At 49.6% G+C, this 5,348-nt stretch overlaps 1 non-coding gene across 1 annotated transcript; it reads right to left on the reverse strand.

Moving 5' to 3' along the window:
• Positions 1–1,246: 1,246 nt before the first annotated feature.
• Positions 1,247–1,329, reverse strand: TRNAK-CUU (transfer RNA lysine (anticodon CUU)). Its single transcript has one exon. It is a non-coding gene; the product is annotated as a tRNA-Lys (tRNA).
• Positions 1,330–5,348: the final 4,019 nt, after the last annotated feature.

The raw sequence follows: 5,348 nt of genomic DNA on the forward strand, positions 1-5,348 counted from the left end.
AATAATGGTTCGGTCCTCGGTTCCCCCCATGTACTTCCCTCACAATGGTTTCTCCCTGTTAGAGCTGCTCCTCCCTCCCCCACCTGTCATGGTAACCACCCCCCTTATCGAGAATTCTCTGTGTCAGTCATTGCTTAATTTGATGTATGATTTGCCCCTGGGGTTTTTCCCCTCCCCTGTGCGATCCTGAGTGGCTCAGCTGTAACCCACGCTCCTCCCTGGGTCCTTGCTATTGGTAAACTTTGTGTCTCCTCCTACCACACCCCCTCCCTTTATCAGCGTCCCCCCCAGGGCCCTGTCTTGGTCGCCTGTCCCTGAACCCACCGGGGAGGAAAATTAAAAGATCCTTGGTACTTAAACAGGCGTCCCTCCTCCTTCCTTTGCTTTGGTACCTCATAGCCAAAGATCCCACCTGCGCCACCCACGCCGCAGACGGTAACCACTGCCAGGGTTCCGGAGGGAATCCGGGAGTGGCACTTGGTGTGGCCAACATCAGCCAGGCCAGGGCACCCAGCCGGTCCGGAGGGAATCTGGGAGTGGCACTTGGTGTGGCCATCTTTGGCCAGGCGGGGGGCACCCAGCTGGTCCGGAGGGAATCTGGGAGTGGCACTTGGTGTGGCCATTTTCGGCCGGGCCAGAGGGAATCTGGGAGTGGCACTTGGTGTGGCCATCTTCGGCCGGTCCAGAGGGAATCTGGGAGTGGCACTTGGTGTGGCCATCTTCGGCCGGGCCAGGGCACCCAGCCGGTCCGGAGGGAATCTGGGAGTGGCACTTGGTGTGGCCATCTTCGGCCGGGCCAGAGGGAATCCGGGAGTGGCACTTGGTGTGGCCATCTTCGGCTGGTCCAGAGGGAATCTGGGAGTGGCACTTGGTGTGGCCATCTTCGGCCGGGCCAGGGCACCCAGCCAGTCTGTAGGGAATCCGGGAGTGGCACTTGGTGTGGCCATTTTCGGCTGGTCCAGAGGGAATCTGGGAGTGGCACTTGGTGTGGCCATCTTCGGCCAGGCCGGGGGCACCCAGCCGGTCCAGAGGGAATCCAGGAGTGGCACTTGGTGTGGCCATCTTCGGCCAGGCCAGAGGGAATCTGGGAGTGGCACTTGGTGTGGCCATCTTCGGCCGGGCCATGGGCACCCAGCCAGTCCGGAGGGAATCTGGGAGTGGCACTTGGTGTGGCCATCTTCAGCCAGGCCAGGGCACCCAGCCGGGCACCTGCACAGCCCCGTGGCCGCGGGAGAGAGGCTACAGCTGGCGCCCAATGTGGGGCACGAACCCACGGCCCTGGGAGTAAGAGTCCCATGCTCTACCGACTGAGCTAGCACACACAATGCCACATATTCTTTTCTCTCTTTTCACTCGGGAGGTTTTGCTGCAGCCTGAGAGGAGTGTGAGCTGATGGAACCAGCTCTCCCAGCCTGCTCTGGCAGGCAGTGTTGCTGTTTGGGCTCTGCACTTGCTGGGCAAGGCTCCTCCATAAATTGGAGACTCCAGGTTGCTGCCACATCCATGTGATCCATCAGCAAGCATCCACATGGATCTGAAAAGAGCCCTGGTCCACTCAGTGCTATGCTAGACTGGCAGGCAGGACTCAGGAGGCAGCTGGAGGTTGTACAGGGGATGGATTCTGACCATTTCAAGGTATTGCTGCTGGTTTGGCCTGTCACAGGGGAAATGGGAATGACCAGGCTGGGCTTGGCACTCTGGGACTGTCCTGGGTTGCCCTGTGTGAGTTGGGAAGACTTCCTGAGGAAAAATCTCAGTCAAGGGTGGACTCCATCTGAGCTGTTAGGGTTTTTGGCAAAATGAAAATGGTGTTTTGAGTGAAAGTTCACTCCAGGTGAAATTTTAAAACCTTTTTGATCACCTCCATGAGTTTCATGCAGTCTGTTTTGTTACAGTTGGACACTTTACCCAAGTATTCTTCTCAAACAAAAAAAACCCAAGTGAAATCCAGTGTAGACGTAGAACAAGTCATAATGACAACTTTAAATCACTGCTCTAATTAGTGAGCACTTCCTGGGGACTCATTAGAATTATAAAAGCATTATTGTTGGTATGCAGTGGCTGGAACATGTCAAGTTTTGGGCAGTTCAACAATATTACCTTGAAGAAAAGAGTTTTGCAGCCTTTAAGAATTTTCTGTGGTTTGTGAGAAAGCACAAATTGCAGTGTCCTAGAAATCCTTTATGAATTGGGCCTTATGCTCACTCCTAGAAATGAGGAGGGGTTTGGAGTTTATCTGCCACAGTCTAATGGGTATATAGTGACTGCTTAATGGGATTTACATTCTCTCAAACAAAATTAGGGTGGTGAAAGACAATGCAACATGCTGTAATGTAAATGGCACTGACGGCAGAATTAAATGTTTGTGGAAACAGGGCAGCAGATCTATCAAGAGCTAATTAGACAGAGAGTTCAGAGGCAGACTTGGGAGTAAACAGCACCAACAAAGAGAGAGGGAGGGCAAGAAGGAGAGAAAATGGAGCCTTTGTGCACTGATGAAAAGGAGTTATAAAGAAGGTTATTTAAATTGGAAGGACTGTCCCCTGAGAAGGACTTACTCTTATCTGAACCTGTTGATTAACACAGGCTGAATGGCAACTTGGATAACCCCTTTATGTGCAAATAGCTCCTCTGTGTTGCCCTTTGCCATTCCTGCTATCCTACACTTTTTCCACAGGAGAATGTTTCCATTTGAGCCTTTCTCTCAGGCACCAGTTGAAAAACAAGACTTGGGCCAAAACATTTCCAGAGAGCAGCACCAGGAGGAGAAGAGAGCTTGGGTATGTCCTGTTCCCTGCAGGGCTGTGTGCACGGCAGGAAGGCACCCCTGCAGGGAGGAGCAGGTGAGAATGATGCTCTGGATGCTCAGAGTGGATGAAGCTGGCATGCAGAGGATGCTGCCTGCCTGCCATGCCATCAGCTGGGGTGTCCTTGCCATTATTGCACCATTTGGCACGGCCACTGCCTCCTGCAGGCTCCTGGTGTCACACCAAGGATGCAATATTTGTTGGAGGAAAGCCCTGTGTGGATTTACTCCACAAGGGTTAGTCCCTGAATTTAGCAGGAGCAGGGTTTGATCAAAATAAATTTGTTGTGAGGAAGCTTGCAGAATCATTAATAATCCATTGTTGAGATATTTAAATTCTTTTTGTTGAGCCTTCTTAACTTTTCTTCAAACCTAGCTTAAGAAATTCTCTGAAATTAGGAAATTCTGAACAAGAAATACCATGGTAACTTTGTCATTTAATATTTACAGAAGGCTTATTCAGGGCAGGCCATGGCATTTCCCTTATTACCATCTTTGGCAAATCCCAGTTTGGGTTTGGTTGTTTTGGGGTTTTTTGGGTTTTTTTTTTTTTCCTTTTGAGCTGTAAATAGATGGGCCTTGCTGAATTTTGCACGATGATGTTTGTACTGGGAGGGGATCAGAAAAACTCCTGTGGTTTTTGGGTTTTTAATGGGAAAATTGCCATTTCTCTTTCTTTTAATGGGAGAATTTCAACAGCAGAGCTGTGATTTAAGCCTGATTCTGATCCTAAGAGTTGGGATGAGAAGCTGTGCTGGTTTCTCTGACAGAAAATGTCATTTTTCAGAGGGCCTTCAAGCCATCAAGCCTTGCCATGAGGGGCTGGTGAAGCAAGAGGAAGGCAGTGCCATGTCTAAGGGCCTTTCCCTGAAATCTGAGCTCAAATTTCTGTCTGAAACCAAATCCACTGCTTCTGAAAGCCAGATCAGAGAGGAACTTTGAGATAGTTTCTGAGGAGAGTTTCTCAGAAGAGATGACCATTCTGAGCTTGGAGCAGTGAATCCTTTGCTAGCCCTGGCTTCAGTTCATGCTGTGAAATGGAAGCAGAGATGTTGCTTTGGCAGGGAGGTGCCAGTCTGAGGTCTTGGGTCCAGCTTTGCACATACCCAGTGCCTGCAGTCACAGTCCCTGGCTGTTCCTAGGCTTGGTTTTATTATGATGCTTTGAGCTTTTATATGGATTTTTATTTTTTTCCTGTAGGAAGCAAATATTTGTCCTAAAATTTCATCCCCCCTCATTTTTATTTTTTCCCTTTTTGGTGCTTTTAGAACATCATAAAATGCATAAAATCATGGAATTTTGGCAAATCCCAGTTTGGGTTTGGTTACACGACATCATTTTAGAGGTGTTCTTCCAACAATTTTTTGTAGAGGTTTCATTTAATTTCATGGTGGGAGAATTTAGAAAGCTCAGATGTGAAACCCTGCCCCTTTCTAAAAATCTGCCCTCTTTGAGTTCCAGCTTCTCGAGGCTGTGCAGAAAGCCTGGGTGGCTCTGCTGCTTTCTTCTGTGGTGCTCTAGCAATACAAAAGTCTATTGATTGATGACAGTTGCCAGATGCAGCTACAGTACAGGAGTAGCCTGGTTTCAAATTCCAGCTGTAAGCAGATTTTTAGCCCAGGCTGCTCCTTGTCCACCCCCTCGCAGCCAGCATCCTCACGTGATAAATAACAGTGTCTCATCAAGGTCAGTGGGAAAGGCCCTTTTTTACATATCTCATAAATTTCAGCCAGGTGCCAGGGATGTGAGATTAATGTAATGGCACTCCAGCAAGCACTCAGGCTTGTCTTAATTATGCTAAGGTTGCTGGTTCACCGTTTCTCTTCATCTGTCTCCTGCTTTAGGGAACACTAAACACTATGTCATTAGATTGTCTGTTCCACAACATTGGCCCTTTGCATTTACAAAGTCATCAGGTGCCTCATGACCTGGCTTTTCTAAGGTATTAAATTAAATAAATAGTGAAAACAACAACAAAAATTAAGTAGGAAAGGAGGCTGGTGGTGGAAGGAGGGCAGAAGGAAGGGGTGTAAATGCACCTTTGTGTCTGGTTGCAGTGGGAAGGGATACAAGCTTGGGGGATTTTCCTGTTTTATTGTGGGCTTTTTTCTTCTCTTCTTTTGGTTTTTTGGTTTTATTTTTTCCCCTGCTCTGGAATTTAAAAATCCTTTACTGCACTGTTTGAGGAATTGGTGGAAAAGGGGTTCCCTGAGGCTCAAACCAACCTCGGATGTTTGTTCCCTGAGCTCTGGAAGGGACGAGGACGACAAGGGACAGCAGGGTCCCTGAGCTCTGGGGACAGGAGACAGCAGGGGACAGGGGACAGCAAGGTCCCTGAGCTCTGGGGACAGGGGACAGCAAGGTCCCTGAGCTCTGGGGACAGGGGACAGCAGGGGACAGGGGACAGCAAGGTCCCTGAGCTCTGGAAGGGGACAGCAGGGGACAGGGGACAGCAGGGTCCCTGAGCTGTGGGGACAGGGGACAGCAGGGGACAGGAGACAGCAAGGTCCCTGAGCTCTGGAAGGGACAGAGGACAGCAGGA

Source organism: Haemorhous mexicanus, chromosome 26, assembly GCF_027477595.1.
Source record: "Haemorhous mexicanus isolate bHaeMex1 chromosome 26, bHaeMex1.pri, whole genome shotgun sequence".
Classification (NCBI taxonomy): domain Eukaryota; kingdom Metazoa; phylum Chordata; class Aves; order Passeriformes; family Fringillidae; genus Haemorhous; species Haemorhous mexicanus.